This window comes from Protopterus annectens, chromosome 6.part1, assembly GCF_019279795.1.
Source record: "Protopterus annectens isolate FY-2018-M chromosome 6.part1, PAN1.0, whole genome shotgun sequence".
NCBI lineage: Eukaryota > Metazoa > Chordata > Ceratodontiformes > Protopteridae > Protopterus > Protopterus annectens.
In genome coordinates, this window is record NC_056738.1 from 24,119,639 (window position 1) to 24,132,997 (window position 13,359).

At 44.0% G+C, this 13,359-nt stretch overlaps 1 protein-coding gene across 3 annotated transcripts in view; it reads right to left on the reverse strand.

Annotated features, from left to right (window-relative positions):
* CENPH (centromere protein H) overlaps positions 1 to 13,359 on the reverse strand; it is a 620,329-nt gene that overhangs the window by 540,678 nt on the left and 66,292 nt on the right. The gene's annotated exons all lie outside the window — the stretch shown is intronic.

Sequence of the window (13,359 nt, forward strand, 5' to 3'; positions counted from 1 at the left end):
AAGTTATACAAATATAACAACCATGATGCACTGAGACAGCCCCAATAATTCAGAAGTGATCCTATAAATTGTCTTTTGCTTTAATACATTACCTCCCCGTATCAATTATAGCTAGAATCACGTAACTGCATTCTGCTTTCATTTAGAGATAGCCACTTCTGTGCACATTTTTGATGTGTAATTGTGAAGAAAGTGAAAGGCATAGGGACTTCAGTAATGACACATACACTGCCCATAGAAAAGTCATATCATCACTGTGCCTTTTCACATAGCCTGCTGCTTTACCACTAAAAAGGATAGCCATCTTCTGAGTACTTCTCTGATGTTAGATTGGGATGAAAGTGAAAGAACAAATAATCACAGTAATGTCTTTCACCATGTAGCTCTTGGGCATTATAAAGTGTTCCTACCCCCACCATCTCACAGCAATGATCCTTTTATTATGATCACTCAACTACATTTACTTTCACCATAGACTGTTCCCCCCACCCCAAAACAACCTCTTCTGGTTCACCAACAGTAGAATACAAAATGGCCACAATCTTGTATTTCAAGCTGTTACAGACACCCCACCACCAAGCTACCCTAAACACTATAATGCACAAAAAAGAAAAGAAAAAAAAATGCCTACATTGTGCTGAGGGCACTGCCAAAGTATATATCTGATTTCTTGACAGAAGAAAAGTGTACCTACAATAAAAAACCATCTCTAAAGATTAGACTGGCTGTTGCTCCCAGTAGTGTCAAGATAAATGATTGCTTTGAAAGCCCCGAGATTGCTTGCTAACAATATTTATTTAACATTTGTTAACCAGGAAATTCCGACTTGGAACAAAGCCAATTTTCAGTGGAGGCTCTGGGAGAAACACCCCAGACGCATGTCTTTGTAACGTGAGAGGAAACCGGAACACCCAGAGGAAACTCACACAAATGCAGGGAGGACATGCAGACTCTGCACAGAAGGCACCCCAGCCAAGAATCAAACCAGAGAACTTCTTGCTGGGAGGTGACAACGGTACCACTGTACCACTGCGCCATAAGCAATTGCAGGTGCTTACAATGAATAGCAATAGGACATGGGTGGCTACCTATGTCTAGTTATTATATTTGTGGGATACAGTTTTAAAATCATTCTAGCGAATGCTTCAGTCTCTACTGAGTTAGACTTCCCCTTGATTTTAATGGGAACCTAGGGGTAATTATCTGACAAGTATAATTACTATACTAGCCAAGTACATAACCTGCCAATGTCTTGAACAATAGATTTTAAAATCAGTTTCATAACAATTTTAGAATAAAAGATGCACTAAAACTGTTATCTCAAACACTTATGAAGCCAAGAAACTAGATCAAGTATACCAGCTTAATTTCAAACCAAAGATAAACCCTCTCCTCTTAGGTAGTAACACATTTAACCACATCATTCTCCAATGCTGAAGGCAGTAATCCAATGAGGTCTCCTTCATTCACCCTCACAACAGGGTCAGAGCCCCCAGATATGAGAACCTTGGGTGGCAGACATGGAAGGACATGCAGGAGCACCATCGAACCGAATGAAGCCCAGCTCCTGGAAATAACATCCAACTTGTAGTGAGACCAAGTGGCTGCTGCACAAATGTCAATAGAAGTTCTGGCATAAAAGGCTGAGAAAGTAGCCATAGCTCTGGTAGGTAGGAGCCTTAAAAAGTTTAGGTAACTGTAATCCTCTGGAAGAACTGTAATCCTCTGGAAGAACAAATGAAGGAGATACAATCTGAAATCCATTTTGCTAAGTTAATTTGTAAACCGCTTAACCAAAGTCTAGTTGGAGAAATCGCTATAAAAAGCTGATCAGACTTTCTGTGCTGTTTGGTCTTGTAGGTAAAAATGGAGCTGTCTATGAACATCTAAGAGGTGGAGGACGTACTCTCCTTCGTTAGAAAAACTGGGAAAAATTACTGGGAGCTGAATAGACTAATTGATCATGCTTTCTGTAGCTACCTTAGACATAAAGAATGGGTTAGTATGTAAAGCCACTCTATATTTATGGAACAAGATATAAGGGGGCGTAAAAGATACAGCATGACGCTCATAAATCCTCTTGGTGAAAGTAACAGCCGCCAAGATAGCCGTTTCCAGGACAGAAACTTCAGGTCACAAGTAGCCGCAGGATCAAAAGAGGTCTGTGTTAAAGCCTGTAGTACGAACGTAAGGTCCCAAGGAGGAGAAGGATCCCTAATGGGGGGGCATAGTAAGAAGACACCCTTCTTGAAGGATTTACACAATCAAATGTGAGCAATTAACAAGCCTAACTTGCTATATAAAAATTGGAAATGGCAGCTAACTGTAATTCAATAGTGGAAAAACTACCACCATCATTAAAAAGTACTGAGAAATAGTAACACATTTGACACAGGTGCTGAAAACAGGTCAATGTTCCTGTTAGTAGCCCAAACAAAAAATCTCTTCCACTTGCTGTTGTAGACTTTTAGTGGAAGCATTTTCTGAGACTAAAAGAATTTTTCATATCGGGGACTGAAGCTTGGACTGTCTAATTAAGGTCGGAAGTGGAGAAACCATGCAGTCAATTTTAAGGTTCGAAGGTCGGGGTGTTGGATCCCTGATGGGTGAGAAAGAAGATCCGGAGTGGGCTCCAATATCTAAGGAGGATACTTCAAATAAGACCAAAGAAAGGGTAACCACACTTGGCGAGGCCAGAAAAAGGCAATAAAGATGACTGAGCTCTTCTAAAGAAACTTGGAAATAAGTGGAAGAGGAGAATAAACATACAGGAGACCAGGGGGGGCAATTGTGAACTACAGCATCCCTCAGGGACTCCCCCGGGGGGGGGGATCCAAGCGAAAAACTTGCTGCACTTGTTGTTGAGGGAGGAAGCAAAGACGTCGCAGCAAGGTTGACCCCAACTGCTGAAAATCATGTTCACTACTGACTGACTGAGGGACCGCTCATGCGGGATCAGAAGAGACTTGCTGAGTCTGTCTGCCAAATCACTGGTTTTCCCTGGAATGTGTGTTGCAACCAGAAGATGGTCTGAAGAGATCACCCATTACCACACCCTTATGGCCTCTCTGCATGGGGGGGGGTAAGAACGGGTTCCTCCCTGCTTTCTGATGTACCAGACAACTGACATGTTATCAGAGTGTACTGCAATAGTCCCCAGAAGGACGTCCTGAAAGGCTTGCAATGTTAGGAGTACCGCCCTCATCTCTAGGACACTGATATGCAACTTGGTCTAGTGGGGTGACCACGTTCCTTGAACCATCTTCCCATTGTAAGGCCCTCCTCACCCGCACTGGGAAGCATCCGTGGTCATGGTGGCTAATGGGGGATTGTTTAAAAATGGTCTGCCAAGGAGAACATTGTCCGACTGCATCCACCAACTGAGATGACACCTGCAGATGGGAGTCAGCTTGATGTCAAAGAACGGGACATAGCTCTCAACCTCCCATTTCCAAAATGAGGAACACTAGCCATCATAATGTGGTACAAATGGGCAAAATGTGGAACACTTATGGCTTACTAACAGCTTCACCTAGGAAGGTCATATGATGGTTAAAAGATGATGGTTTTACTTATAAAAAAGATCTTTTAATGAATTAATATGATTAATTTCTCTTTACCACGGACATCAGATAAACATAATTCCCATCACTGAATGTGTGACAGACCCCTTCAATGTGAAACTTCGAGGAACATGAACTTTTTAAGACCCCAGATGAGGAGCGTTCCTCATAATGCGGTACACTTGAGAGGTATGGAACGGGGGGAAGAGACAGGATGAACCACTGACTGGATAAAGACCATTGTAGCACGTACTTGAAAAACCTTGCTAGAGGGAACCAACAGAATGGCTGCAGACACAGACCCCAGGACCTGCAGGATCATTCAAGCTGTGGAAGCTTGTAGTGCTAGATGATGCTGTGCCAGATTCCTCAGAAAGCTTCTCTCTCTCTCTCTCTGTCTATATCGAGTAACCATATTCTGATCCCTTGTGTTGAGCTGCGCGCCTATGAACTCCAAATTCTGCACCAGGCAGAGGTTGGACTTGCTCATGTTTATGGTGATGTCCAGTGTGGGAGCTAACTGGAGTAAGTAGTCCCTCGCTTGGATTAGTCGATGCTTCATAGGAGCAGTTAGGAGCCAATCATCCAAATATGAAAACACTTGGAATCCTATGAGCCTCAGTTGAATGGCTACCACTGCCATGCACTTGATCACCTGGGGGGCTGTGGTGAGTCCAAAGGGCAGTGCTTTGAGCTGGTAGTGACTGGCTGCTATATCTCCTGGAGAGCCTGTCTATTTTGATGTGATAATACGCATCCTTGAGATCTACTGAGCACATCCAGTAGTCCTTGCGCAACAGAGGCAGAATGGACTAAACTGTAACCATTCGGAACCTCACCTTCTTGACATATTTGTTTTGCCGAGATCCATAATTGGTCTTAGGTCCCCCGTCTTTTTCATCACTAAAAAAAGCCGGAGTAGGTTCCGAATCTTCTTTGTTTGGCTGGGACCTCCTGGATAATTCTCTTTTGCAACAGTTGTTGAATTTTCTGTGCTGTCTGTTTCCTCTGACCAGGTGGCGTGTTGGGAAGAGTTTTCAATTGTGAAGGTGGAAGGGAAAAGGGAATATAATAGCCTCTGTATATCATGCTTAGCACCCAACTGTTTTGGGTCAATTGGGTCCAGGCTTTGGAGTGAAAAGCTAAATGGCCTCCAATTGCCTCCTGCACACACACACTAGAGGGGGAGGAGAAGAAAAAAGCTAAAGGCACTTACAAACTACTTTCAAAACTAACAGCTTGCGAGAGGAAATCCATGTCTGAACTCACTGAGCGGCAAACTAGATCTGGGGTAGTTGGGTGGATGCAGAGTATTGTGGGTATGAGGGAGGAGCTTGAGGATCAGATCCAAGTCTCTGGAAGTGGCCGAGTGAAATCCGAGAGTCTGATCAGAGACCCTGTCATGAGGGTGAATGAAGGAGACAACATCAGATATATTGCTTATGCTGAAGGCAGTTGCTGAAGCAAACCTTAAACAGTCAGTTCATATTCTTGTCTTTTTTTCCGCTACTGTAAACGAAGAAGATAGCTCCTTTATAGCATGCATGTGCACAATCAAGACACTACATACACGGAACTAGGTCATTTAAGAAGAATAACCAAACGTTTGTTTCCTTTGAAAAAGGTAGAGAAATGAGGCAGTTACAAAAAAGTTATGTACTTCCCATCACATTCCATCTGTGTTGTCCATTTTAATTCCTCCTCGACGGATAGGTTTGGATCCGAAATGTTGGATCTGACTTGGCCTCGTGGCAAATTGAAACTCTTGAGCTTTTCCCTTACCCATAATGTACCATCCTCCTTACCTCAGATCTTGTTTGCAAGCTATAAAAGAAAGATGTACTCATTACTTGTGTGTGTATATATAGTATATATATATATATATATATATATATATATATAGACATATACATACACACACATTTTATATATATATATATATATATATATATATATATATATATATATATATATATATATATATATACACATACATACATACACACTATATATATATATATATATATATATATATATATATAGAGAGAGAGAGAGGACAAAACACACACACACACACACACACACACACACACACACACACACACACACACACACACACACACACGCACACGCACACACACACAATCTATAAAATCAGACAGAGAGAGACAGAGATGCCCAACAAGGCAATGTCACATCTGGAGTTGCTAATGTTTGTAAGATACAAATTTGTTAGATCTGCTCGCTTTTCTAAAATAAACCTAAAAAGGGTTGGGGGCTGGTGGCTGGGGAGTCTAGGAGGAATGAAAATGGACAACACAGATAGAATGTTATGGTACGTACATAACTTTATCTGGTGTTGTCAATTTTCATTCTGTACTCGACTGATGGGACAGAGTCCCCAGTTCCCTAGAACCCATGATGGACTCACGGAAGGATATTTCTGACCACCACTGAGGAGAAAGATGCCCTACCTCTGGGCACTATGTCCAACTTATAATGGGATAAAGGTGTGAGAGGAAGTTCAAGTTGTTGCTGAACAAATGTCATCCATGAAGTTCTTGACTGGAAAACTGAGGAGGCAGCTACAACTCTGGTTGAATGATCCTGTACTTTGTATGGTAAAGGCATACCTGATTTCTTGTAAATAAAGGAGATACAGTCAGTAAGCCATTTAGCTAAGGTGACTTTACCTTCAGGTGAGCCCAATTTCAGATCAGCAAAGGATACAAACAACTGATCAGTCATTCTGATATCTTTTGTAATATGTAGATAGAAACGTAATTATATATGCATATCTAGCAAATGTAACAAGTATTCTGCTTTGTTGGAATAATTTGGGAAGAAGACTGGTTGACTGATGCATTGATAATGTTGGCGTGTGATACCACCTTGGGCAAAAAGAATTCATTGGTTCATAAGGAGACCCTATCCTTATGGAAAATGAGATAAGGAGGCTTCATCGACAATCAAGGACTGAAGTACCAGATTCAGATCCCACTGTGGCATGGGATCTTTAAAAGGAGGTTTGAGAAGAATTGCACTGTGTAAGAAGGCTTTACATAGTTTATGGGAAGCTACTGAACAGCCATCAAAATCAATGTGGAAATCAGAAACTGCTACCAACTGGACTTTCACTGTTGAAGACCTGGCCCCTTGGTTGAACAGTAGTGTCAAGAACTCCAGCACGACTGATTGGGACAGAGAAAAGATTAAATGCTTTGGAAGAGCCCAGTGTACAAATCTTTTCCACTTACTAGCATAACATTTCCTAGTAGATGGCTTAAGGGAAGACAAGATGTGACAAACAGGAGAAGAGAGCATTGATTTTCTGGCTATTATTGGAATTGAAGAAACCAAGCTGACAGCTTGAGGTTCGAGATGTCCAGATGTGTCATGCCTGTTGGATGAGAGAGGAGATCTGGAGATGGGTCCAGAATCCAGGGCTGGTGAATTAAATGAGGCCACAGGATGGGAAACCAAATCTGTCAAGGCCAAAGGGGGGCAATGAGAATGACCTTGGTCTTCAATCTGGCAGCTCTCTGAAGGAACTTTGGAATTGGGGGATATGTGTAAAGTAATCCGGGGGGGCAATTGTGCAGAATAGCATCCCTCGGTAACTCCCCCATGGTGGGGGATTAGGGCAAAATAGCTGCTGCACTTGTTTAGGGAAGATGCAAACAGATCGCAGCAAGACTGACCCCACTTGCAGAAAATTAGTTCCTCAACTTTCTGGTTGAATGACCATTCGTGAGGTAAGAGAATGCACCTGCTCAGCTTGTCTGCTAGCATGCTGGACTTCCCAGTAATGTGCATTGCTAAGAGAATGCTGTTGGAAGATATTGCCCCTTGGCACACCCTTAGTGCTTCTCAACATAACAGGTATGATCTGGTTCCTCATTTGTTGATGTATCAAACCACTGACATACTGTCTGTTTGTATTGCAATCATTCCTGACAGGAGAGCATCCTGAAAGGCTTGCAATGCTAAAAGCACTGTTCTCAATTCCAGTGCATTGGTATGAAAATTAGCCTCTTCGGGGGAACACATGCCTTGGACTGTCCTTCCCAGGTAATATCCCCCCCCACCCTAGCTGGGAAGCATCCGTGGTCACTATGGCCTTGGGCTGTGAGGAGACAAATGGACGGCCCTGCAGCAGTTGTTCAAACCCACCACATCAGACCTTTTTTGTACGAGTTGGTAATTCATTATTGGAGCGGACAAGGGTAGTTGAAGTATCAACCACTGAGACGTCAACATCCATTGAAAAATCCTCATGTGAAACCTGGCTAGCGAAACAAAGGTTATCTCTGCCGCCACTGATCCCAGAGCTTGCAGAACTAGGCTAGCCAAGATTGTGGCCCTGCAAAGTATCTTGTTGACTTGTGACCTTAAGGTTTGAGCTCTAGAAAGGGAAAGGGAGGCTATTGTTGACCTTGTGTCAGGTAGCGCTCCTATGAATTCTAGAATTTAAGTTGGCTCTAAATTTGACTTCTCAAAAATTGTTATTCCTAACCTTGTACAAGTGTGGATGACTTCTTCTCTTGCCATGATAAGTTGATGTCTGGTCGGAGTGGTAATGAGCCAGTCTTCTAAGTATGGAAACGCATGGAATCCTTGCAGTCTTGAGTGAGCTGCTACCACTGCCATACATTTGGTGAACATTCTGGGGGCTGCAGTGAGACCAAAGGGCAATGTCAATAACTGGTTCTTATCCAGAATTTCCTGGATCATCTGTTGATTTTTATAGGATAGTACACATCCTCCTGGAGATCTATTGAGCACATTCAGTTGTCCTTTTCCAAAAATGCAAGAATGGACTGAACCATGACCATCCAAAAACTTAGTCTTCCAAACAAATCTGTTCAGGCTGCCGAGACCCAGAATTGGTCTCTAGTCCCCTGCTTTCTTTAGCACTAAAAAGAATCTTGAGTAAGTTCCAGAGCCTTTCTGGTTTGGTGGGGGGGTACCTCTTGGATGACTCTCTTGTTTAGCAGCTTTTGTACTTGAATGACTGCTTGATCCCTCTGATTGGGTGGAACATCAGGGGTTTTCCTAGAATTTGGAGGAAGAAGGGAAAATGGAATTGCATATCCTCTGGTACGATGCTCTGCACCCAAGTATCTTTTGTTATTTGTTCTTGCATCAGAAAGCCTGGTTAGAAACAACCCCTGATTGCCTCCAGAGGGAGACAACTGGGCCTCCGCTCAGGAGCACTGGAAGGGTTTGCCAAAGAAAGGTTCTCTGGATCCCGATGTTGCAGGCCTCTCTGCTGTGAGGGTGGTGTCTACCATTTGAATTTTCCCCTCTGTCTCTGGGGGAAGACCCTCCACGTGTCCTGGAAAGATCCTTGTGATTTCTTGAACCACATCTTTCCATCACCTCGATGATCACTAGAAAAAGGATCTTTGGGAGGGAGTGGATAAATGTACGCCCATGGCAGACAGGGTCTTTCCATCCTTCTCACACCCGGACAATGTATCATTTACTTTGGGGCCAAAAAGAGAGGTGCTGTCAAATGCAGCTCTGATGAATGTATGCTTAAAGCTCTGTGAAGTCACACAGGCACATCCAAGTGTGTCTCCTAAATGCAACTCCTGCACCCACTGCCCTTGACAGGTTCCTTCTGCCACATTGGAAATAAGCCTCATGGATGAGTTTGACATAGATTGTAGGGTTGCCAGCTGTGAAGTGACAGAATCCTTCACCTCTTCAGACACTGTTCATATGAGGGTATCTGACAGTTTCTTAAACAGACCCCTCTGTAGTCTGGTGAAATGTGCAAAATAGTTCAGAGATCTCAAGGCAAAGTTCCTTGAGGCATAGACACACTTCCCAAACCTATTCATCCAACACGACTCCTTGTTGGAGGGATGAACACAGGAACTTTCGTCAGCTAGTTCCTTTCTGATGGCTGCCGCTATGACAACAACATCAACACGAGGGTCCTTGGACCAAAACTGCTTGCCTTTTGGAGGGGTCATAATCTTATCAGGCTTCCTAGGAATGGGTTCAATGGTATCAGGTTCCTTCCATGCTCACTGTGAGACCAATTAGAGGATCTCGTTGGCAGGCGGAATCAACCAAGTAGTAGATGGGCTGGTACCAAATACCTGTAGGAGCACAAATTCCTCCAAAGGGTTGCTGGGCTTCCAGCAACCTCTATGTTTCAGGATTTTGAAGATGTCTCTGAAAGAGACATCCACAGGAGGTGACCATGGGGACAATTAGCCCTTCTCAAAATCTATGAGATGCTTCCTCTTGTATGTCCTCTTCTGTGGGACCTCCTCAGTGGGATAATCTTGGGAGGTATCTAAAGAGTTAGAAATACCCAACTGGGTGTCCTAGGGTTTTGGTACTTCTGTCCCTGTGGGAGGGTTAGTTGAGACTCTTGATGCTGAGATGGAAGTGATGTAGATGCAGGGCCCAAAGTGATAGGACCAATCTGGGTCATCGTCGCTGACAGGGCTCTCACCAAAGTCCTAAAGGCTGACCTTCCCAGGGAAGGATAGGAACCCAGATTTGAGAGGAGGGCTTTCTGATCCTTGGTCCTTCCCTGCTCTGAAATAAGGACCCGTGAGGCAGAAATTGGAGCCAAACTAACCCTTGCAGAAGCTCTGAGGTATAAAGACAGCTCTGAAGCTGTCGGAGTCAATTGAAACACCTCGGATCCTACAGGGTAGGATCGGATTCGAGAGCTTTCTGGATCCAACTGTATGGAAGAGTTCAGAGCAAGCTTTGGATCTGAGGCTACAATGATCCTCGCATCCAAAGAAGACAAGCCTGGACAACTTGGATCCAAGGACTCCAAAACTACAGAGGCAGTCAGAGAAGAAAGACTTAGAGGTGGTGTTATGGATGTATGGGCTTCCTGACTTGGGGGTAGGAGCCAAAGAAAAATCTTGTTGGCTCTGCTCTGAGAGGATCTGTCTCACTACCCTCTCCACATCTTCCACAGTGAGGCTTCTAGAAGAGTGAGAGGACTATTTGGAAGGAGAATCTGGTATATAAAGGAAGGGAGAAAGTACTCTTGATGGGACCGGGTCCTGAGATGAGGAGTACCTTGTCCTAGGAGCCACATCTTGCAGTCTTGGTGGATCCGATGTTTTCGGATCTGATGAATCCTTAATTTTCGAAGATTTTGGTTCTGAAGAAACAGTTCGATTTGACAAAAAAGACTTTTTGCTTTTCCGAGGGGATCGGATTTGAGAATCTAATTTTCTTTTTCTTAGGCAGATCAGAGGAAACTGTAGAATCTTAAGGTTTTTTTCAAAGTTTTCTCTGAGGCCTTTGAAGAAACTCTCAAAAAAATGTACCCAAACAACAGAGGCCCTCGAGACAGAAACGCACTCGACCATCACAACACAACACCAACCCCAGAACACATAGCTCACCACCACAGTGTGCCCCTCAACCCAAGCCCTTAAGGCAAAACACTTTGCCCAATGTACTAATCATAGGAGACTCAATTGTGAGGCACACTCACTAGGTTGAACAAGGAGAAGGTGACAGTCAGTTGTCTATCAGGTGCCAGGATCCGCCACCTAACACATGCACTCAGGTTACTCCATAACAAGTACAAATACGACTCAGTCATTGTCCACGTGGGTGTAATGACCTGAGACATGTCTCCCTGGACTACAAGAGATGTGATGGAACTCTTGGATTATGTGGCCCAGGCAGGTATGACCCTAGCCCGGAGCAGTATTCTACCGTCACCCAGAATGATACCACAGTACGAACAGAAAATTATTGACTTCAACAACTGGCTAAGTTTCTGGTGTCATTCTAAAGGGATCCAGTATCTGTCTGCCTGGGATGACATGATCGACAGACCTCAATGCTTTGCCAGAGACAGCCTCCATCCGTCACCTCTGGGATTCCAGGTACTGGCTAAGGCACTTGCCACCCCTATAGTGCCTTTTTTAGGCAGTGTTCCAAAGACCAAAATTCCACCATAACAGCTACAAACAAATGCAATCTAATTGTCATGCTGCTCAATGCTACAAGTCTAAATCTCAAGATGCACTCGCTCGAAGCTCTCCTCAAACTGGAGAATGCCGACATCTGTGCAGTAACGGAGACCTGGTTTAAAGTGGCAGAAAACACCCCTGTGCTCCCAGGCTCCAACTCATTTCATACCTTTCAGCCCCAGAACGCGGCCGGAAGCTCCAAAGGCGGTGGTGTCTCCATATTCTTAAAGGATACGCACACCTCTAGACTGCTAGCCCAGCATAATGCATCCGAGATACTTCAGGTACAGCTAACACTGGGTAAGACGGCGATACAAGTCATAGCCTGCTACAGAATCCCAAACACATCCCTAGAGTCACACACCAACTTCCTAAGCACCCTGGAATATATCAAGGTCCAACCCAATATTCTCATACAGGATGACTTCAACTACACTTCCATCAACTGGGAAAACTATTAAAGTACCAATGTACAGGCCCAACGCTTTCTGGAATTTATCAATTCCAATGCCCTGGACCAGTTCATTCTGACCCCTACTAAAGGAAGCAACATCCTTGACCTGGTTATCGCCAACATGAGAGATTGTTGCTCCACACCTGTAGTCAGTTCCTCCCTGGTTAAATCTGACCACAAACTGATCACCATGGAAATCTCCATCTCACCTACACTCCCCGCTAAGGTGACCACCCTGAAAAACTTCTCTAAAGCAGACTTTGGGCTCCTAAAAACAGAAGTGGCTAACTTCTCAGCACCCATGCCAATGGAAAATGGCCGCATGACTGCTGAATCATACACCAATGCACTGTATGAGCATGTACACAAATGTATGGAACTTGCCATACCAAATAGAACTAAAACACTCTCCTCCAAAAAAGGAAGCCAATCTGGTGGTCCCCAGCCATCAATAAACTCTCCTCCAAAAAAGGAAGCCAATCTGGTGGTCCCCAGCTATCAATAAACTCTACAACAGAAGGAAGATACTGTTGCAGAAAAAAATGAAGTCACAAGACTGGAAAACCTCCCTTATCAGTCTCAACAAAAAGCTGAAATCCCTCATCAAATCCTCTAAAGCCAGCTATGCAGGCAGAATTACAGGTGACACCAAAAATAACCACAAAGCCTTCCTTCTAAAGCTATATCAAAAACCTCAAAGGCAATATCCAGATTTGCTCTGAGTTATTGCACAATGACACCTCCTATACTGAGCCAATAGATATAGCCAACATACTGGCCGACAGATTCAGTGTCAACCTAACCCCCCTCCCCAAGGGCCCTATCACAATACCAGATGAAAGCCTGGTATCCACCATTTCTGCGGCACAGTTAAAAGCTGCATTGTCCAAAGCCAAGAATACAGCATCCATGGGACCTGATAATATCCCTGGCTGCGTTCTACATTAGCTACAAAACTAACTGGCACCACATCTGTTTGCCCTGTTCAATCACAGCCTTACCTCAGGCTATGTCCCTAATGAATGGCATACTGTCATCCCTCTCCATAAAGGGGGAGCCACTACAGACCCTGGGAACTATCGCCCCATTAACCTGAAAAGCCTGGTATGACAAGCTATGGAGTGCATCATCATGGACCTGCTTAACAAAAATATAGGCAATCTCCAAACTCTTGACCCCACACAGTTTGGCTTTGTCAAGGGGAGATCCTGCCTGCTGAACCTGGTTGACTTCTTCGAGGCAGTCACCAAGGCTGTGGATGAGGGTAAGGCAATGCATACAGCCTACCTCGACAAGGCCAAGACCTTTGATACCATTCCCCACTAAGGCATCATTGATAAACTTACCAAACTAGGCATCAATCCTTACA